Source organism: Hirundo rustica, chromosome 7, assembly GCF_015227805.2.
Source record: "Hirundo rustica isolate bHirRus1 chromosome 7, bHirRus1.pri.v3, whole genome shotgun sequence".
Classification (NCBI taxonomy): Eukaryota; Metazoa; Chordata; class Aves; order Passeriformes; family Hirundinidae; genus Hirundo; species Hirundo rustica.
In genome coordinates, this window is record NC_053456.1 from 32,677,145 (window position 1) to 32,701,098 (window position 23,954).

The 23,954-nt window shown below is 37.6% G+C and overlaps 1 long non-coding RNA gene across 3 annotated transcripts in view; it reads right to left on the bottom strand.

Moving 5' to 3' along the window:
* LOC120755251 (uncharacterized) overlaps positions 1-23,954 on the bottom strand; it is a 115,976-nt gene that overhangs the window by 51,674 nt on the left and 40,348 nt on the right. For 2 of the 3 annotated variants that reach the window (XR_009208030.1, XR_009208031.1), the window contains exon 2: positions 18,526-18,666. This is a non-coding gene — a long non-coding RNA (uncharacterized LOC120755251). Of the gene's footprint in view, positions 1-12,690; positions 14,590-18,525; positions 18,667-23,954 lie in introns of those variants that run through there. The other variant, XR_005701694.2, reaches the window with a different exon arrangement.

Genomic DNA, 23,954 nt, shown 5'->3' on the forward strand with positions numbered 1-23,954 from the left:
AAATGCTAAAATATTTTAGGTAAATATAACAGGCAAAAAAAATAAAGTAAATTGGAAAAAAATCCCACAATATCAATCATTGCCTATGAGTGATAAAGGAAAAAAGTGTTCAGTGAAGAAAAGAATTATTGTTTCAGGCACAATAGAGGCACACAGTGGAATAAATGACATTTATTTTGATCAGCTTATTGGGAAAGCAGCAGGTGATTACAATGGTGATTTGAATGTCACAGGAATTTGATGAGGCATACCTCAGAGCTCAGCAAATCCTGCACAGCAGCAGAACCAGAGGCATCTCAGTCAAGTACAAACTACATGTGGCACAGATCATAGAACTTGGTATTTTTTCCCCAGGATTTTTTTCTCCAGAGACACAGTCTATTACAATGTGTTCACAGCCTCACAGGCCATACACACTGCAAGTTGACGGAGTCTGATTCTCAATTTATTGAAGAAAAATGTCAGCCAGTTATAAAAAACCTGCCCTCTCTAGAGCACAGCACAGCTGCCCCAAGAAAGGAGGATTTGAATGACTAAACCATTTGCCCCCAAACACTGATACTCTGCACTCATGTTCTGTCCTTTGCTTTCTTCCCAAGAAAGTGTATTTCTAGGAAAGCTCAGTTCCAGATCTGCCCGCTAATGCCAGTGCTCCTAGGCTTCCATCTCTTCTAAAGATTTTAGTCTGTTGACCGATAAGTCACTTGGATGTTTCTAATATATTTATATTACATTATAATGCACATATAGAAATTATATCTTATACTATATCTACATTGTATATAATATATATTTTTATATGATGTATAGCTTATTGTATATTGTAATGATGATAAATTTTATTCATACAATTTATATAGATGTAAAAATATATATAGTATAAATTACATAAATTCTATAATATATATACACACACACCAATAAGTCACTTGGACATTTCTAATATATTCATATTATACTAAACTTATATAAATTATATAATATATTAAACATCTATTAATATGTTTCTAATATATTCTAGTAGTGCTGATTGTCATACAACAAGCTGGAACCAGTAAAGCCAGAGCACCAGTGCCATTGGGAACCCCAGGACAGAGCACAGCAATTCTACAGCAAGCAGAGATTTCCTGATGTGGGTGTTACTGCTTAAGGAAGATAAAAACCAAAGTGCAGAATCAGTGGTGTTACTGGGAAATGCTGACAGTAGTCTGAAATTTGGCTTCACTGATGCAATATATCACTGTTTGGAGATGGAAATCATGACATTCATCTCAGCTCAAATATAAGAGATTCGCTTTCATATAAGAATCAGAAAAGCAATTTCATTGAAATTATTTAAAGTAGCTTTAATTAAATCCATCCCCTTTATTTGGAAACATAAGGCTTGATAAACTTCATTTCCCAGTGGGAAAATGTGAAGTAAAAGAGAGAATTTTGCTGGTTCTAAAATGGCACTTTATATCTCCATATTAAACAGATTAAATTAGTTTAAAACACTGACACATTAAAACCCAAAGTAAAACACAATTAATCACTACCAAGTAAAATAAACAGAGCCACCATTAACATACATGACTACCTCCTTCATTAGGTTTGTCATAAGTGCCTAATTTTATTACAAAACACACGGAGTAAGAAATCATTTTTGCATATATTTCTTACACATATGAGAATATATAAAAAAGTAGGGATCTACAGGTATCGTAAAACCAAACTGTTGAAAGAATAGGTATGGCAGTAGAGCTTAAATCAACCCTAGGTATTAAATAGCATTTCACAAGTACACAGTGAAAACACCTCTGAACTGCTTTCCCCCCTCACTTGGCAGCCCTTCATAAAACAGTGGTTGTTCCCTGGATACAGCTGGAGGATGGTTTTGGCTGTCCTCTATAACCTCTGCGAGCCCCAGTGTTTTTTTTCTAACCTTTTTTTCCAACCTGTGCAATGACAGGCTATGATAGCCTTGCCTGGCTGCCTTGCTGAGGTGTTTTGGGGTTTGTGGGTTGGTTCCCAACCAGCCTGGCGCATGTCACAGGGGCAGGGGAGCTGGGCAGAAGAGATCCAAGGCAGAGGAAAAGAGAAGATGCTTGCTATGAAAAGGTTGAGAGATGCTGTATTGGAAATTTCTCGTTGCATTTATTTATGCATAGGTATCTCAAAATAGGGTTATAAGAGATGTGTTTCCTTTAACTGCTCAAAACACTGTACATTCAAGAGGTAAAAAATAAAGTCATACACCAATCATCGATTAGTACTTTATGGCAAAGAATATCAGCCTTGCTGTCCTCAATCCTTCATGAAGTCTGATAAAACGGTGAAGATTTTTGCTCCACCATGTACCATTTACTTAATCGGAGAAGGAAAGAGCACTTAGCTCCTAAAAACACAGAGTATTGGTATTACACACTCTTCTCAACTGGAATTTTTCTTAAAAGAAGCCATTTTCTGATAACTAAACCTATACATGCCAAATAGAGACATTTCTAAGACAAGTCAAATGGTCAGAGGCAACTCAAACACAGCTCTAAATACCTGGTACAGACTTTTTCTTCCAGTTTATTTCTGAGAAGACAAAGTGTGAAAACCCAGTTTTAGCATAAACAAACATTATAAGGGACTAAAGATATGCAAAGTAAATAGAAGAAATCCTTAGATCTAACGTTGGGTGCTTTAAGAAAATTAGTTTTCTATTGTACATTCTTTAAGAGTTGTTCCCACAACTAGACTTGAGCAAGTTATTTGCAGGGAGCAATTATTCAAGCCTGGATTTGCCCCTGTACGAAAATGAGCTAAAAGAATTATATTACACAGAAATAGCTTCAGCTAATCCTTTATAATGCACCAGGGATGTATGCAAATTAATTTCCATCTCAAAGTTTAAAACACTGCACAGTGTAGAATCATTTTATGATTGTCTGGCAAATTGTTGTAATGTTTGTTTATGCCTGATAATGCGCACTACAAAAAAAATGCCCAAATTTAACAATGGCGTACAACAAAGGGGCTTATAAAGCCATTCCAATTTGTTCTGTGTAAAATGAGAGAATCAAGTCATGTACAGATGGATTAGTGGAATGAATCAGGAATATCTGCAGCATCTCTATGGAAAAGTCTCTACTGGGAAGCTCCACATAAGATGTTGGAAGGGAAGGCCCTGGGTTGACCAAACTGCAGGTTTCCAATACCTGAAGGGAAAGTGATTCCAAGAGCTTGGAGTCACAGGACAAGGGGAAATGGCTTCAAAGTGAAAGAGAATAGGTAGAGATTAGATATTACGAAGAAAACCTTCCCTGTGAGGGTGCTGAGGCCGTGGCACAGGCTGCCCAGAAAAGCTGCGGCTGCCCGACCCCTGTGGGTGTCCATGGCCAGGTCAGATGGAACTCTCAGTAACCTGGTCTGATGGAAGGTGTCCACAGCAGGGTGCTGGAACTAGATGATCTTTAAGGTCCCTTCCAACCCAAACCATTCCATGATCCTACTGCTTTTTAATGGCAAATCAGAGGCTCATACAGAAGCTGCTCTCTGGAGATCTTCCAGAATATTTTCATTTGGAATCTATCCACTGTAAATATCTCTAATGGGAACCAGGTTTATACAACAACGATTTGCCTCATGAACAAAACCTAAAAGCCAGACAGTGCTTTATCGACAATTAAAGGAACAATGGAAGAGGAATCTCCTTCACTGAATTATCTGAGCACCAGCGCAGCTCCAAGCACCTCTCTTGCACATAGCATACTTTACTAAGAGCTAATGCTTAATTAAGATGACAGCCCTAAAGACTCAGTTGCTAATTAAACCAAGTCTGCTGTAGAATGAGTACTCCTGCAAAAGACTACCATCAGCTACAGTCATCTGTCAGCCCACAAGAGTTGGTGTGGAAGGGTATTAGCTAAGAGAATAAGCACTCCAAGTCATACTGCTATCCCACTGACAGAGCCTCCAGAGTTTTACTGGCAATGGGAAGTCCAGAGGTGAGACCTGTTATCTGTGAGTTTGGCTTTTCTATTTTCCTACAAAGCACAAAAGTATTACAACCTCAGGTGTTGCCACCAGAAGCCCTCCAATATAGCCATTTATTGCTACCGAATGAGCTCCTTCGCACGTGTATTTGCCAGGTCTCATGGTTAGCCCCTAGAAACAAAATAATCTTTCCAGAAAGGAGCAAACTCTCTCCTTTCATCTTCCTGCTCCTGTTCTCTTGCATGGCTAAGATTTCAGAGCTAAATGTACCATAAGTACAACATTATACAGAAATAGGGAAATGACGACTACCTGGATATTAAATAGAGAATTTGCCAGTAACATTGCGGTTTGCATTTGTGTCAACATCTGCTTGGGCCTTTCCTAGTCCTGAGTCATATCAAGATGAAGAAACCAAATTTATTCCACACGATATTTTCTTTTATGCCAAGTGTCACAATGACTATGATGAAAGCAAAGACTGGATATGTACTTATATTAATTAGCAGTTATTAAAAGACAGGTCACTGTGATTACTGTTTCACGGGCATGAGAATGAATTCATTATTACAAGACTGTTGCCACTGCATGAATATCTGATCAGTGCTGGCAGATCAAAAAAGCATATTAAATAAATGAGTAATCAAATGACAGTGTATCGTTTGTATAAATTACCAAAGGACAACCTCCCCTTCTGATTGAGATACCGATTTACAGAGATCATTTAGGTAGTTTCGCAGAGCAGCAAATCCTTGTTAGCACAAGTCGTGCTTGCAGAGGGAATGATTGTTACAAAAAAAAAAAAAGGGAAAAAACCTTGATTCAAATAAGTTACTCATATTCTGCCTGATGGTTCTGTAGCACACAACTACCTCTGAATTTAAATGAACAGTCTTTTGACCCACACAGCAATACTTCTACTTCAAAACAAAAGAAAAAAATTAAAGATGGATTGGGAAGACAATCCAAGACATTCTAAATCACGAACATGGAGTATCCTTGTATTCTGGGGGTGCATTTTTGTCAGACAGTGCAAAACACCACCATTATTTTCAGAAACACACAAGGCACTGGTATTGAGATAGCCCAATATAACCAAAGAAAAAGAATAGAGTTGTTTCAGGGCAACAAATGTATTTTTTGGTATTTAGATACTTCATCCTTCTTAACTGAAGTCATTATGAAACTCAATTAACCACTGAGCTATTACATATATAGGCAGCATGAAACCAAAGGATTTGATAGGCAAAGAATTAAAGGTTAATTGGGGACAGAGGCCACAACTTCCTGGCCAGTTATTTATCAGATTGTACAAAATAAATAACTGTCAGGAAGAAACCGATTGCACAGATTTGATTCATGTATACTTGAACATATATGTAAGAAAAAAAATTATATCTGTATCCTAAAAATTAGCTATTGCCTATGTTACAGAATTCCTTTCAACATGCCTTGCTTATACCTGAATTATATCTGCAGAAGGATTGATATTTCAAATTCATCTAAATTTAAGGGCGGTCCATTTCCTGATGAATTTATATTTTCCAGAATTCATTACTGGGCATGTCTCTTCTAAATAAGGCTTCTTTCCTGTCTATATGTTCAGCAGCAATAAAAAACAGTAGTAGTAGTAGTATTCAGTCTGATGATTAGGACATTAAACCTTACCTTCTTTTTTCTTTCAGAGATGTAAATAAGTGCCCAGAAGTTGGCTGAATTTATTAAGTGAATAAGAAAACTTTTAAAAAGTTATGCAGGTAAATTTCCAACCTTCTGGTTGTGATTATTGGTCTAATGATAAAACCATTTTTTGAAGTGCTCAAAGTCCCACATTCTCTCTCCCATAACTTAGCCCCACTCCTAATTACATACCTATATGCAAACATTAATATGGGAAGATTTTTAGTAAAAAATACAAAACCTAGATTGACATTACATATTTCAATTTTTTAAAAAACTGTTTTGCACTTCCTTGATATCTTTCTCTGTATACTTTGCTGGGTACCCTGTTTCTGGATGCTTTGATTACCAGTCTAAGTATTGTTTTTGCTTGCATTGTACCTTTGAGACACAGCAGGATATTATTGTTTATTCTGATTATGAGTGGACAAAAACATCCAACCCTTGCTTCTGCTTCAGCTAAAATGCAATCAGGATCTAAATATATGCTTGCATGAAACTGCCAGTTGTGGATGTGCTTAAAGATGAAAGTTCAGAGATATATATGGCTGAAAATGCTGCATATGCAAGCTGCCAGTGAACAAAGAGCAGAATATTTATTGAATAATTTTGAAGCTGCGAATTTGAGTGTGCATGAAGAATGGTAAAACTTAAACAAGGAATACAGGTTTTAATTGACAGAGTGGAACTGGGCAATTTGTTCTGGTTCCTCTACTAAACCAAAAAAACTGATTGGGCAAGTTCAGTTGAGACAGGGGAATTATTCAATTACTATTTCCATTTAGCTACAAAGCTTTAGTAAATTGTTAGTAAATTATTCTGTAAATTATTATCCAGTTATGCTATTTGCTACAAAACCATTGCTCCTAGTTATCCACAGTCTGTAAAGAGCCTTAAAAGCCGAAGGATTAGCATAAAATTGACATCTAGAAGTCCAGTCATTACTTCTTTGGCTTATTCTGGTGCTCTACACCAGACCACCAGCTGGCCCATGTAACAAATGCAAAGCCAATAACCATAGCAGAAACAAAGGCAGAATTGATGGGGAGGGCATCATCGTGCCATCACTCCACCACACAGGACACTTGTAATTCAGCAACTTCTTGAATTTGGAATCAGCCATAGATTTGTCTTTAAAGGGAGAGAAGATGCATAACCATCCAAAACTATAATAAAAGTTACAGAAACATACACTTTGAGTAATACAGATGCTTCTGGCAGCGATAGCCAAGTATGACTTTTATACAACATTTGCAGAAAGGCATAGATCAGCAAGTATAAAGTCACATACTCATTTCTTTTGCCTTCAGACACCAGCAAACAACATTTGCTAATTTAGGCAACCTGCACACCTTTATCCACGAAATCCAGGTATTTTCAAGATCCTTCAGACTCCGCATTTTAATGTGATGCTGAAACAACTCTACAATATTTTAAGGTTTTGAATCTTTTCCCTACCATGTTCTCAATAGAGCAAAAGAGGTGCACTCACCCACCAAACTTGCAGCTTTCCTTCCAGGTTTGGTCTAGACTATTACTAAAACCAATTCTCACTTAGATGTCTAGATAAGTTAACATATTATCCACCTCTAAATCTTCATTTCATCCCTGCTGCTTTCCACACAGGTTTTCCTTTTCTTTTCTCAGTGTTTCTTTATCTTTTTAAGCTCTCCTACCTATTCCTCCAAGATCATTTTTTCCTACCATAAATAATGCATGCCCACACCGAAGCAAAGTGAGTATTAATCATATTAAACAGATCAAATATACACAAACTCAATAAGTCAAAAGTTCTGAATTTTTGTAAATACTTGAAATGAAATTGCTTGAGCAGCAACATTTACAGAAAGTTCTATTTTCACCTGAGTAACTTTTTTTTATTGTCATTGTCTGATACATTGCAACTTACAAGTTTTGTGACGTTGATGGGCAAAAGTGGCATTCAAGTTCAAAATTAGAGGAAGGCATGTCATCATCTCAGTTAAACTAGAATCCTGAAAAATCCTTAACTGAAGGTAGACAATTATAAAGTTTATTAAAATAGAGATTTCAGACTCTGAAAAAAAGGACATATCTAACAACATTGATCCTACCAGGTTAGGGGTACAGTCAAAGCTAATTATCAAGGCACTCTCTGCATTCAGTGGAGACTGATGGACACCAGATGACATTTTGTTCAGTAGATTGATTAATTAGGTTGACCAAATCCACTTCTTAAAATGTCTGATTTTCTGTCTTAAACACAGTGGGAGCCCAGACAACTGCCTTAGACTAATGATACCACTTTCAGACAGCTGAAAGTAACTGAGGTGAATGCCATCCTAACAGTGTGACTTTTAAAGAATGAGCAATCCCACTTTTCCTAAAACTCACAAGTCACTGTGATTAATTGAAAGATGTTCACAATGATGATTGAATGCCCTTTTGTGCAGAAAATCGTGATGGGTAAAAGAGTAGAAGCACACAGCATCACCATCCAAAACAGCTTCCACAGCCCCTAAAACCATCGGCAATTTCTGGATAATAAATGCCATACAGAAAATAGTTTACTTATTTAGTCATTAATAAAGTTAGTATTATTTCAGTGCTGAAAACAATGTATGAGCTCTGTTTCCTTTACAAATATATATATATATATATATATATATATATATATATATATATAAATAAAATATTTGCCCAAAACAAATCCTATTTATTTGTTACACCAGGATCTGGTAATAGTTAAAATATGATACTTATTGAATTTTATTGAATTCAACACATTTTTTCAGATATAATCTTTTTCCTGAATAGTACCTGTAGTATAGTGATTACAGACAACCTCCTGCCATCACAAAGCAGAAAAAAACCTGCTTTTTTCAGAATTTCCCCACTTTGCCAATTAGTCAATGGTTATTCAGGGTAGAAATGCAATAACTGCTTTCAACACCAAAATATTATTCCTACAAGTCAAGAGGAAAGGAGTAGCATCAAGTTTAAAAAGTCCTTTAATTCACACTCGAATACGTGGGAAATGCAAACCCCTCAGGATGCCTGACTGAAAGAAGAGTTTCTATTTTAAGGTTTATTTCACAATAGAAATTAATATTTCCTATTCTCTGCCTCAAGAACGTCACATCAAAAATATAAACACCAGTGAAAGCCGGTAACTTCCCTTTCATGAGCTCTACATTAGACCCATATTCTTTCAGCATCACTTTTGGTTACCTTTCCAGAAATGCCGTCGCAGAAAAGGTTACAGTCAATAAGCCTTGTAGCAAACCAAGACACAGCAAAATCAACAGCAAGGAGAGTCAAACTCCTCATAACCAGTTCTAATTGATCACATATTTCATCTTTCACAGAACCAGTCTATCAGTAAGTACTTATTATAGCAAGATGTCAGCACTGCATGTCAACCACCTGATGTGAGCACCCCTTCCCCGGCCAAAGGCACTTCTCCCACACCGATGCACATTAATAACATGCTCAGCACTAGCACATGTGTTCTGTCACTTGTAACAGCCCCAGTCCCAGAAGAAACTGGAATATACAATATTGATCTAAAAGCCAGAATAGTCATCGAAAGTAATGGAAACATCATCTATCTAATTAAGTGATTAATCAGAAGCAGTATGACTGCTTTAGCATAAAGACTTTCAACAATAAAAAGACTTTCAACATTTATAGGCCCTGCAATACATATAGACAGAGCTGAACATAGAAAAACCTGTTTACAAGCTTGGGAAAACTGCATTTGGCCCTCAAACTGTTTCCAGCTGTCAGAAATGTCTTGTGGAAACAAACATGGGTGATTGAGAGGTCATAAAAGATGTGCATAGGGAGTTAGGAAAGAAATATATTAAGCTGGAAGCCACTGGAGTCAAATTAAGCAACAAGAAAATTGAGAACATAAGAAGCTGCTGTATATGCATCAGAATTTCTCCAAATTTTCTTCCAGGTTAATTAGACTTGGTAAAACCAACCAGACAAGTTTAAACTGGTCAACCTCACATCATTTTAAGGGATCCTGAAGAGAAATCTGAAGGACGTTATTTCCACATGTACAAACTTGCATCATTCCAGTTTCTCTGGTACTGCAAATACAATTTCCCATTTACAAAGATGGTCATCAAAACTGCCAGGGATTACAATGACAAATTAAATTGCTTGTTATGCAAATCTGCAATCAAGTACCTCATCAAAAAAAAAAAAAAAAAAAAAAAAGCAGTAGGTGAGCAGTTGTGTTTCTCTACCTCATCACGCTTCTCCATCAGGAAAACTAAGCTATAGGACACTGGGGGAGGAATGAGGGCAAACATATTTAGACTGTTAGAACAATGAAATGTAACTGCATTGCAATTTTTCCATGCTATAATTTTACAAGGGCTACATACCATTATAGAAGATTCATCTTTAAAAACAAAACAGTGTTAGCTACACATGAAACCAGTAAATTACAAGGATAACACTGACACATGCTCCAGCAGGCTTGGTGATGTTGGGAATACTTCCTGCCTCAGGTTCTATAAAACTGTACAGAAACTATGAGAGTCATTAGACTCCTCAAGCTTCACAGTCCTTGATAGTCAAAATGAGGAATTATTTTGGAATAAAACTACATGAAGTCAAAGGCATCTTAGATTAACAACACTTTCCCATTAAAAAAATCCCATCTTTTTCTTCTAGAGTATTACTGCCTGTGTGAAAAATATGTACCGATACAACTATTCAGAAAAATAGTCCAAAAGAGTTATTTTGAGACATTTGCCTATGTAGACAAATTATTAACCTCTCTACTTGAACGAGGGAAAATTCTTCACCACAGGCTGGACACAAGTCGTATTCTCTTTATCTCATTAGTTTGGGACAATTTAGTTTAATAGGAATGAATTCATCCTGCTGCAGTTTCGACTTGCCTTTAATTCACTTGATAAGTACTTTGGAAATTGCCTGATTATCCCTTAAGTGTCTTGGCCATCCATCAGCACCACAATAAATAAACAAATGGTAGCTTTACAGAAAAAAAAAAACTCATAGCGTGCAATTTTCCAACCCTTTGATTTTAAGTGACATAATGGAAATAGTTTCTAGCTGAATAAAATAATATTTGGGCTTTATTCAGCTGCCTAAGTGACTGGAAGTGATATGGGGAGATATTAGTCCTTGGAATAAATTACTCTCAGCATCTTTTTCAGCACTTAGTGTATGCACAGCCTCTTTACAAAGGGGAGTATGGTGTGATTTACAATTAGCAAGTTATAAAGCAAGAGAAATTACAGTAAAACAACCTATCCCACATATATTTTATCAGAAATTAAGAAAATGGTGGGATATATAACTGGAAATGATAGACCTGCCCCCAAGAGCAGAAGTCTAAAACTTGCTATGCAATTTGAAAGCAGCATCTTATAGCTCTAATAGCATGTGCTTCAGACAAGAAACGTGCTCAGGGTGCAAAATTGCTCCTCTAAGGCTTCTTTCACACAAAGAAAGTTTCTCATGCTGATTAACAAATATATAACTCCGCAGTTACATTTACATCATCTGAATTTGGCTGAGAATTGATCCCTAGAAGGGCTCTGCTTTCTAATCAGACCTTCAGTGTAACTTCTAATTAAAATCTAGTTTGTTGAAGTAACACAAATACCCCATTAGTATGGGCATTACGCATGCCTAATTTCCATTAAATGATAAATATTTGGGACTTCTGAATATTATACGACAAAAAGAAATTCTAGCTTGTTAGATAAGGGGTGTTAGGGCTGAAACATTGGCAAGGACAACAGATTGCATGAAACACAAAATTAGAGGTTTTACTTCAGGATGCACAATGTCCCAAACTCTTGTTCTTTCTCTCCAAACACAACATTAGGAATTGCCTCAAATTCACGCTCTATCAAATTCCAGAAACGCAGTGTTGGAAAAGCTGAGGGTTACAAGGTTCAAAGGAGACAAATGTTTCTCCCATTTTTCCTCTTCCAGCTCCTGGATAGGTATTTTAAGGAGACAACAGTCTAAACCAGTAACTTAAAAGCTCAGCTAAAATTTAGTGAAAAAGGAATGTCACCCGCAAAATAACCCCAAAGAGTGAACAATCTGACCATACGCACAATCATAAGGTAAGAAACTAATTTTCACGGGCCTCTGCTCAATTATTGCGATCTGGCACTCTCTTGTCAGTTCTAAAGGTTAATGCAGTAATGAAAGATGACAATCTCTCCTAGGCGATTACTGAATGCCCAAGCAGGTATTCACTTTTTAAATTAAAGGTGCCCCAAGCAGCCTGAGGACACCAGGTTTGTCCCAGGACTCCATCCCAGGCTGTGTACAAACTAAGGCTCCACTGCTCCAAAGTGTCAGGTACAGCTCACGTGCCAGGATATGGGACAGCTCCAAATGTAATATTCTGCCCAAAACTGAGAGAAAACATTTAAATCACCTGAACAGCTCATAAATTAACCCACTGTGATTTTTCAGAAGACAAAATTTTTGGGTATTTGCTCCTGTCTAATACTGATTGGTATTTCCTGTAATCTCATTTAGAGTCTGTGAGATGCGTGGAGGTACATGGGGAAATAAATTATAAATTAATAATCACAATTTCAATTCCCTTTTTAAATAAAACTTTACAAGCTAATCTGGTCTCATTGATGGCTGTCATGACTTTATCTGGAGATAACGTTCTCCAGGGACAGATCCAATACTGGCACACCCAAACAAATGCTCCACTGGACACCCATAAACCACACAGAGGTACATTACATGGGATGGAGGAAAAAGAGGAGAAGACAGACCACCACCCACTTACACTCTGGGTAATCTCAAATCCACCTAAGTCTTTAATATGCCATTCATAAATAAAAACATAATTAAAGAATAACTAGCAGCAATAAACCAGAATCAAGGGTCTGTTCTGGCAGACATTTCAACTGCATCTTCATTCCTGCCAGCACTCACGACGCCAAAACCACTGACCACCTCAGCCTCAAACAAAGCAATGGTAATCTCACATCTGTAGGCATCACTAACATCTACAAGACAGTGATTAAATACTCCCAAGCAATTCATACAAGGCCAAAATGAGAGCAAAGATAACGTCTCCTCTTGGGGTGAAAGGACATTGTAATTAAGAAATTATTTAATCCTGCTTTCACTATTTCTTCCAAGTCTTGGGTCATTTTTCAAATTATTTCTGCTGCTGAAATCTTGGAGAGACAGGCTGAAGTTTAATTTCAAGGTTAGTTTGTATTAGCTTTAAGCAGATAAGGAGGGGAAAATTTTAATAAATGAAAGAGCATGAGGAGAGTGTAATCTTCACAGACTCCTCCAGAAAAATAAACTGTCATAAGCTTCCTGAAATGTCATAAGATATGACACTCAGGAGTGGTAACCAAACAAAGGGTCTGAAGGTTGTTACAGAAGTAGTTTAACTTGTAGCTTTTAGTAATGCCAAGATTTGGGGATGGGTAAATAGCAAGCTCTATCTGGAAAACAAACCAAAGGGGGACGATGCACACCCAGTGATCAAGGAAGAGGTTTGAGAGAGCCAAAATACAGCAAGTCAGTTTTGATCTTACACACGCCTTTTCAATGCCATTGTGGTAAGTGCTTCTAAAATAATTCCTAGTTTTCATAGGGAATATCTTCATTTGAATCTCATGAAAAGAGGAAAAAAAGGACAACCTACTTTTTCCAGAACCCATCATTGGTGTAGATTCCAGGTTTGTCCTGATTCCATTGCAACAGAAGAGCCAAAGATCAAACAACAGGGATCATGTGTCCCACCATGATCTGAGGGCATGTTTAATCCCAGATCAGAAATATAAATCTGCATCTTTAATCATGCATAAAAAGTAATTATTAAATGCCTTAAAGATGCTGGAATTCAAGTCTCTTCATGACAGCATTGCAGACACACTGATGAAAGCGGAGGAAAGTGTAAAAAAGGAGATATTGTTTTAACGTTTCCTAGCTCCAGGTAAAATAACAAACTAGTAGTTACTGCTGAAATTAAGAAACATTTAAACTGTTTTAAAATCCTTAAACAATCCAAGAAGCGAGCACTTTCATATTTTACATATTTCTGTAAAAAAGCTAAAAGCAAGTTAAAGTCAACTATTCAAATTGTAAGCATTTAGCATCAATACATATTTTGTTGCCAAGATCACATAAATTGCATTGTGCCCCTGTTAAGAGCAAAGGTTAACACGTCCACCTGCTGCATATTGTGAGCAAGAAAAATTGCTGATAAAGTGTTTGGGAAAACACAGTTGAGTTCCTCTCTTATAAACAGGAACAAATCATGAGTGCCCTGTTTCCAGACCTCCCTGAACTTAAGATCTAAGGAGATTTTGATTTTTAAGACTAGCATAGCAGCATGCAAGCACTGGGGCAAGAACAATTGGAAAATGATGAAATACTAATTATTTTGATGTAATTTTGGCTTTTGTTCTCAGAGACAGCAAAAATTTTGATTCAGGGAGAAAATGTTGTTAATGGAACACCAAAGGAATAGCTCCAGAAATGGTGAACTATCTCTTGAGTGGCTGAACTACTAAAAAAACCTCTTATTTACAGAAGTACATTTTTCCTCATGATATTTCTCATGAGGGAGTGGCTACTGAAGCCCACAAAAGCAATAAGAACACACTCAGGTGGCACAGTCCTGACAGAACGAAGAATTTTCCCATCGTCAGAGCCTTATCCAGAGAGCGCATTCCGTTACGGATGGTCATGGAGACCCCCTGCAAACTCCTTGAGACTCATTAATACCTCCCAGGTCACTTCATGTGTAGCAAAAGTCTTGTTCTCAGCAAGAAACACATAACCGTGTGTGGTACAAAGCAACAAAAAGCTACTGAAGCTGTGTCACCTGAGATGATCCATTATCTGTCCAAAATTATCTGGGCTTTCATTGTCAATTTTTTCAGCAATGTGAAAAATTTCTCTGCAATCCCAGTTCTAGGAAAGATAAGAAAATTAATGCAGCATTCAAGTGAAACATTTCTAAATATTTCTAATTTTGAGGAGTACAAAACTACATACTATAAGTGCTTTTTAATAAAATATTCACACAAGGTTTATGTGATAAGCTGGGCATGCTCGTAATTTTTTTGGAGGAGAAAAAACACTGAAAAATAAGGAGAAAGATGCAGTGACATTTTATTACTCAGACAGACATAACTTTAATGATTTCAACCATGTCCTTAATGACAAGATCCTTTATTCTTCAAATTAAAGTGTTCATATAAACAGAAATTAATTTTATTATGTTTAGCAACTGGCAAGCATTTATTGACTTCAGCACAGGAAGCTTTCAAATCCCACCCAAGGGGAAAAGATTAAGCCTAAGGTTAAACAAAGCAAATTCTTACCGGCTGCCCTTTAAGTAAACTGAACAAAATAGATTGGAAAATAGAAAACTGACTGCAGAACATATAAATTTCAGTTTTAAATATTTTAAATTAATCTTTACAATAACAAAACAAAAGAAGCAGCAAAGCAGTAGAATAGAAGAAGCAGCAGAGTAGAAACCACTTTTTTAAAAAGTGTTGACCATAAGTGGTGCCCTTGACATTGCCTTCCACTATTGCTTACATTTTAATTTATTTTAAATAGTGGAAATTGATTGAGGGTAATGGAACAATCAGATTTAAAAGAGCCCACATTTCACACAATATTACTTTTGTCATTCCGCTCCTAGGTCATGGTCAGAGAGGGAAACACAGCTCCCAGGATCTCTTTACAGTCTCAGTGGTCTCCCTAATGGAGTAATTACAGGCAGTAGAGCCTGACTGCAACACCACATTGAGGGGATGCATTTGCAGTCCCAGCTGACACAACAGGCTCATTCTGCTCTGCTTGAGCTGAGCTTTTCAAAGCCTTCCTTAGCCAAACACAGCTCGAGGCTTACAAACAGAAGGGCTTGCAGACCCACATCTGAAAATTACACATACAGCAGAAGTGGACGATGTGATCTCAAATGCTATTACAGCTCCACACTACAGCTTTGATCAGGTGTGCTCAGAAGGAGAGACATATCAGAAAACACCAAAGTGTGTGTGCTAAACCCCTCAATAAAACCATACACAACTTCTCAATGAGCATGAGTGTTTCAGCAACACAGGCGTGAGCCTTTCATGGTAGAAGCAAAAGAGGACACTGAGATGCCACCCAGTCCTAGAACTCGCCCAACAGCTGCACTCCTGGCCTCCCCTCAGAGGTCAGCAGCACTCAAGAGCATCCACAGCCTGCAAATTCCTTTTCTACAATTAAACTATCTGAAAAATGCATTAAAACACCAAATAGTTATGAAATTACAAAGGTTACACTTGTGTATAATGATGTCACCGAGCTGGGCTTTTAAATAATCTCTCACTTTTAACTTCATGGTCTTTTTCACTCAGACTCCTCAAAGCTGCTGCAAATCCTTCACATACACGCTACAACTGTGTAGTTACATACTACAAGGATTTACATTAAAGATGAAACAACATTTTTCCTACATACTCCTGGCATCTAAACCATCATGTTATAAACATTCCTCTATACTGTCCAGCATGAGACTAATGATATAGGAAATAACAAAAAAAAAATCAGATTAGGTGGAAAACCTTCCAAGTTCAGGTTATAAACTGTAGCCTTTTTCTATTTTTATATTAGAAAAAGACACCAATTTTGCAAAAATCCACTAATTTTATTGCAACTTTACTAGACCTTCAAAGGTTATGCTATTCTTAAATATAGCAATCGTCCAACAAAACACTGTCCTTTTGCTCATAAGCCTTTATCTGCTGGTTGCAGATGATATCACATTCACATTTTAAATAATATTTAAAGGTCAAACCAATAAGGCATAGAAAATGTTGAACATCTTGTACTATTCAAACACGGCACTGCAGAAGCCACAGGGGGGTACTTGCTAAAATGATCGAGCACTTTTTAACGCATTTATTCAATGATTTCCAGGGACACAACATAATCCACTTCTGATGGAACCCCATGGGAAGGGAAAACTCTGCTGAAAATTTATAAAAAAGAGTTTTTTCCTCACCTGTTTACAAACCATATGAAGAAGAAGCTATAGTTCAGAATACACCTAAATTACAGTTTATTATATAAAGATGTCCGTGCTAATTTTGAATTGTTTCAGGAAATAGGAACATCCAGTTGAAGAAGATGGCCAAGCTGGGTAGCCCAGGGCATCCATGGGGCAGATAAATCCCATCAGAACATCCCATGGGGAGATTCTTGGTGTACTCTGAGCATCACTGCCCACACAGACAGTACTTACACAGGATAAACTTTTTAGCTACACACCTAAGCAACTCAGTCTCACTGAGAATTAAAACTTGGCTCAGATTACTTTCAGTTTATCCCCAAGGAGCAGAAAAGAGAGACAAGAGAAAGGGTTAATTTACCAATTCTGACTAGGGCAACTTACCAAAACAAACCTTTAGTCAGTCTGTATCTGGTGCTGCTGAGGATATTTAATCTACATGCAGAGGTAACGAGCAGGTAGATACTAAACAACAATCCTATTCTTATTTGAGATTAAGTGTGTGCATCTTTTCTTACACCGTGAATTTGCCCAGGTTAGACCTTACAGGAGCACATAACCTGCTACTCCAAGAGTCTCCTTGAAGGTGCTCAGGGCTCACACCAGCATTTATGGTCTGCTGCACCATGCTCTAGGTGTTCAGGCTACAACAGCAATCCCCAAAGCCCTAAATCCTATGCAGACACACTTGCATGTACATAAAGGGCATTAAATATGCAGAAAAAAAAATCAAAAGAAACAATGGCTCAGAGAGGCAGTCAACACCTACCTGTATAAAAATTAAGGCTTTTTCTGTGATGAAACATTTACATCAGCTTTCTTTCTCCCTGCATGAATAATTGCTGCAACTTATAAGCCATTAGCTGCAAAGTGCCAGATATTTCTCTGCTCTCACACACACAAAACACAAGAGAAGAGAGAGGCACAGACCTGTGTTCCACAAGAAGCTGCATCCTGTTGGAATGCCACACAGAATGCTGAGCCTGCAGGAGGGGTAGATGTACCAGCAGGACACTTCAGTGCTGGCAAGAGGCAGCAGCCAAGCTCCTCCATCTTTTCAATGCTGAAGGGGTTTTGCCCCACCAGAACAACCCCGGATGCCAGTGTTAAGGGACAGCCTCGAGGCATCAATAGATTTTGACTGCAAAATCTTTTCCACCATGGTAGATTGAGCTCCTCATCCAGACCCATGTAATCCTGAGCATCAACTCAATTTCAAGGCCCCAATTAGAAGAGTGCTTAAACACTTTTTTTTCAAGCCTTCCTTTAAGCTAAACAAATGCTTTAGGCACTGCTCAGAAATGCATTCACTTTCATTGGTAAGATAAAAAAGAAAGCCATCATGACAGCAGTTCCTCATTGGAAACTTATATACAGAGGAAAACAAACAAAAAAACCCACCTTTTAAAGTAAAACTTGACTTACACTATTTGCGCCACGTTAGCAAATATTTCAAAGCACACTTGTATGCTGGATTTACTAACTCTATGGAAATGTGGGGGCATATATGCCTATAACCTACTTATGCATATTTATGTATATTATATATACAGATATTATAACAAATACTTGTAATAAATTTGTAATAATACAAATATTTATGAGAATTTGTATTACGTCAATGTATTGACATATCACATGTATAAATGCAAGTGATATTTATGCAATCAAATACCATTACCAGAGTTTACTAACAAAAAGTTAACTTTAATATGTCCCCTTGCTTCAGGGCAGAACTGTCTCCAGACAGATGGGTTTTGACACTTCCTTAAAAATCCCTCTTAGCAGGGTCTTAAGAGTTTCTGTTGAGTAATATTTATCAGCTTTTGCAGACTCACCTTTATGTTTCTGGAGGATCCTGCTCTGAGTTTGATTGATGGAGTTAATTATTTTGCCAGCATTATCTCACAACTGCAGCGCAACTTTCTGCTTAGCTTGTTGTCATCATGGATATTGAGCTGGTATTGACAGTCCAGACACTAAAAAAAAAAAGGAATTTTCACATTCTCAGAATGTTAAAAATATTGAAAAAAAATTCTTCTGTCTTATTTTCTGAGATAAATTCTCTTTCCTTTCACAGAGATCTTGCATATTATATTTCTAGAAAATTTTAAAACAGACAAACTTCCACCTTAGGGGGAAAAAAATCAGAAATTGTCTAACCATGTAGATTTGTTAGCTTGCTTGGACTGAATGCTTGTGTGAGTGGACGCGTCCATTGTCGAGGATATTCCGCTCTGAAAGCGAAGGTATTCTGTGATCCCCTTCAGTGAGTAACAGATTTATTTTCTGTTTCTCTTTCATCATTTCTAAATTCCCAGCCTGAGCTCCATGTGCCCCTCAGGAGCTGCCACACCTCTGGTGTCACCAGCTCCTGCTACCAGCAAGGATTTTAAAAGGCACAGGAACAAGCCAAGAGCTTTTCCAATGACCAAGACTTGGCCAATGGGCATCACTGGACAAAGATAATGAACTAGAAGCCAGATTCAATTAAGGGTGCACAGCGCACATTTTGGTTAGTGACTTACACCATTGGGTCAAAAGGTCTGAGTAAAGTCAAGATAATCAACACAATGCCATTTTGGAGGTGTTTCCTCTCGGATCCAAATGGTTGATCAACCCATTTATCAGATACCACCTGTAGAGAGTGGTCCATATATATCTAAAGTAATTACAGCTTCTGGTTGAAAATGAGTAATAAGAAACCTGCACTGTCGGCTTTGCTGTGAGGCAGTGAACGAATACAGTTGATTGGGTTTTTTTAATTCTGACATTTTAAGAAATCGAGGGAGTGTCAGTGGGATTAATGCAACTTTGCAAGGTATCCCCAAAACAAATATCCAGTGCCTACATGAAGAATAACCTCAATTCTCATACTTTAACCCCTAAATCAATGGTGTTTACACAGACACCACCCATTCTAAACAATTAAAAACAGACCAGCATTTGCAATAAAAAGCATGCTTAATGCTATGGCAGACACTTGCTAAAAGCAGATATGGAAAATTTTACAGAAGAGCTAGAAAGAGATGAATACTTCAAATAAAAATCATGAGCTGTACTTCAATTCCTTTTTGCCTTTCCTTTCTTTACAAAGTTAATAATCAAAATCTTTTCCTTGACAAGCTTATAGATACTAAAGATGGTATTAACAGCTACTCCACAAAATAAGAAATACGTTACTGAAAGAGCTTTTAACCTCTTGTTACTGTTAAAATTTTAATCCTGTTCTGGAGAAGTGACATTCAAGAGAGACAGCAGAAACAGCACAACAAGACACCACTTCTGAAGAAACAGAGAGAGAAGTGATACTCTGATGAGCCACTCCTGGGCCCTTTGTCTGTTTCCACCTTTCAGGTGCTGAGGGTTTCTCAGTAGTCCTGGAGGGAAAAGACAACAACTGACTGCAGATTTAATTTTTCAGGTGTTTGTCTCAGTTATCTTGACAAGATGCAGATGTTGTCAACAGTACCTTCTCTTGGTAAGTTCTCTCTGTCTGGCTCTGTCAATAAGGTCATAATATCTTTTAGAAATAAGAGAGGGCAAATTCAACTTCTTGGTAGTTGTTTAATGCACCAATAAAATAAGTTACATATTATTTCAATCCCTAAACACCTTTCCTCAAAAGGACAACGTGAACATCTTATTTCCTCAAGGGCTTCTCTATTAACTGGATCTACTTTGTTATGTTGATATTATTCCCAGAATTCCCAAATGCTGCTTATGGTGATTTCAAGTCACAGTTTAAACAGGTATTTGCATTAAGTTCATTACAAACAGCTCTGTTCTGAAGGAAGTGAGGTCTTTTCATACACCACAGACAGCAAGGAAGTGAGAGAGAACAACACATCCTTGGGATGATGGGCTATGCTGATGCATTTGGTCACTTCCACTTACAAAGCAGTGGAAATATGTAGGGTTTTTTGCATATTTTACACCAATTTTCTAAGTAACCTGTGAGCTTCTCAGCAGAGGGTATAATAGCTCCTACTAGTTTACATGATATGAAAACAACTAGAAAAAATTATAAAATAAATAACAGGCTATTAAATACAAAACCAAAATACACTTAGGTCAAAGTGTATATAAACTGCCAATTGTTAGTGGCTGGCAGACCCCTCTGAGGAAATTTCACTAAAAGCTTGCCTAGTTAATTTATTTTTTCCCAGGCATGATCAAGTAGCCAATTAAAGCACAGGGCTGAATGGACAAATCTCTCATCTGTTCAAGCTGCTTGTTTGTTCTAGTGGGAAAAAAAAGTGTCGAAATGTTATCTGAGTAAAATAACTGAAAACAAAGCCCAGTGGGTTCAAAAGATGAGTAACCAGAGACCTTCTCTTTCAGAAGCTGATTAGAATAGGTAACAGGAAAATAAAAGTCCATGAGTTTCTTAAACACATGGATCTCTTACCTAAGCAGACAGACTGCCAGTTTTACCTCACAGCACTTCTCCCCTACCTGGCTCAATTTTTATTTCCTCATTGGAGGAAAAATTGCCCACTTGTTCTCTATTTCTCCGTTCTCAATTAGGAATTCCCCTCTCCAAGTGAAAATTACATAGACATGGGGAGTAGTGGTGGTGGCAGTGGGGACAGTTGTGAGTGTATTGACTTTTCAGTGAGCTTTGAGAAGTGAAAATTGTGCTGGTGATTCCAAATGTAAACACTGACACTGAAGCTATGCAACTCAATTCACTTAAAACTACACAGGAGCAAGATTTACCTTGCCTTTTGCAGAAGCCCACACTACATACAAGCAAGTCATCGTGCACTGTGCTGTGCCCAACAGATCCACTGCAAAGAGCAGCACAAACACAGGTCTCTTTCAAAGTACTACTATCAACAGCAACTCTCAAGTCTGCAATTTTCCTCTTAGAAACTATTTAAAATTTTAATAATGCAGATGGCCCGAGTTGTCAAATTCAGGGTTCTGTTGGGTTATCAGTAGATGACTATTCCTTCTTACCACTTTAAAAGGATTCTTTTAGTGGTTTTCCACTGTAAAATACAAACTGTATATTTAAGATGCTCCCACAATCTAGCTCTTGGTTATTGTGATCTACTTAATCAGCTGTTACAGTGATGGTTTATACAGCAGCCAGTGAAATGGGCATCTGGCCAGTAGACAAGGCCATCATTAACAACGGAATATTTGTCAGTGACAGTCTACATTTTTAAGTACCACCAGAGTTGATGAAATGAGTAATGGAATTCCTTTCCCTATCAGAAAGGCAGCTGCCACCACAACTACTTCTCAAATAAACGCAGGCCCCACAGAGGCAACAAATTTAAGTTCTCCATGTTATGAGACCTCTTCAGACAGAGTTCTTTTCTCATAAAGATTTCACTACAACCACCATTAAGTTACATTTTGTAACTTGCTTCCATACAAATACCCTAGGAAAGACAAACTTAATGTTAAACTTTTTCTTAAATACTTGTTGAAGTTTTGGGGGTTTTTTTAAATCTAAGAGACAAAAGAAATATTAGAACAAAGTCTAACAAACCTGGACCTTGCTGTTATTTTCTTCAGAAGCATTTTATAAGTGAAACGTATTCTACTTTATCTTTCACTTTATAAGTGAAACGTATTCTATTTTATCTACAAGGCTTTGCAGTACAATGAGCAAAATAGTTGTTGAAGATGTCCATATGTTGAAGGTGTTTTGGGCACACTCAAGTGATCTGCTGGGTGTGCACAAGCAAACCTGACACCTCTGATGGGTAACCACACACAGCAAGGGCTTTGCACACCTGCAACACTTCCTTCCTACAAGTCTTAGGGTAAGGAAAACTTGAAACAGTGCTTTTGTCTCAAGAAATGCTAATTCACTAATGGATGCTTTTTTTTGAAGGGTTTTCAGATGCTGCACTGTTAGGATTTTGGTTTTCTTCTCTTTCATTCAAGCTGCTGTTTCTTGTGAAGTAAATTCTGTTGAAGCAACTGAGTGACAATTTTTTTAGTCATAACTTCCGTGTTTCAGTCAAATCTACTGTGTGGTTAAACATCAGTGATTATTTGCACAATCTTTATAATAAAAGTGTCCTCAGTGTGCTGGCTGACTTTGCTATGTGAGGCCCAATATATCTATTAATCATATAGCTAATCTAGTTCTCATCTGACCTTGATTTAGTAAAACCACAATATTGCAAGGAAAAAAGCTCCTGTGGAGATACTATATCAGACTTAGAAATCTTTACTGCTACCTACGTTTTTGCTTTGCAAAAGGATTGAAAGGCTACTGGATACTTTATCCATACTCTGCCTCTCACCTCCTTCTCTGCTCTGGTTGAGTTTCAGTCAAACACTTCTTGTAGGGTTTTCCCTTTTCCCTGAGAATTTCAAATTATCTTTGGGAAAACCAGGTATTTTCATGAAGGTTTTTAATAAAAAGACAGTTTCAGGCAAGCATAAGGTAATAACACTATGGAAGTGTAAGCCCACATGGCCAAGGCATAGGCTGCTCCCATAACATTCCCTTGGCATGTTTAATATAAATACACAGCCTCTAACAATCTTGAAGATTTTTATAGTAAGAATGTGGGGAAGGGGAATTTGCTCATTAATTAGAATACAAACACAAAAATTCAACTGTGCCCTAATCTTTTCCATGAATATTTATAGCCTAACAAGCATTATTTCAAAAGGAAAGGAGAGATGGGACAGGTTCACATGGGACAAAAGCTCTCCTGGACGGCAGAATGAGTTCTTAAAAGCCCTCCATATAAAAGTTGCAAAGATAATAACTGGTACTGGAGGGATTAGGTATGGAGTAGAATAAGTGTTACTTAACCCCAAGTGTTTCAATTTAACCAAAATCCCCCACTCACACAGCAAATGAAGATGCTACAGAGACCGTAGGAGCAGCTCCAGCACCCTTCCTCCACCAGAGAAGCTCAGCCTCTGTGCTGAGGATTTATGTAAGAGAGACGAGCTGTTAAAACCCTCTAAAAACTGTTTCAAACTAAGAGCTTTTTTGACCTTTCAGTGATGAATGTGAGCTGAGAGATGCGAGGGTTCGCCCTCCTGTGACGATAATCCTCTTGGAAACCCGACCAGTGTTCCTCCTTGCCTCAGGCAGGTGACAGTGGCAGTGATGACACGTGGTGTCACGCTATCAAAGTTGGACAGCTCTAGCTTGGCACTGGAGGGCAATCTTCAGGCTTGCATCACCATAGTGTAACCCCTGTGTATTCCAAATGCTCCTTTCCATGGAAGTTCGTCCTTCATTAAGTGCACCGTGGATCCTGCTTTCCCTTACAACTCT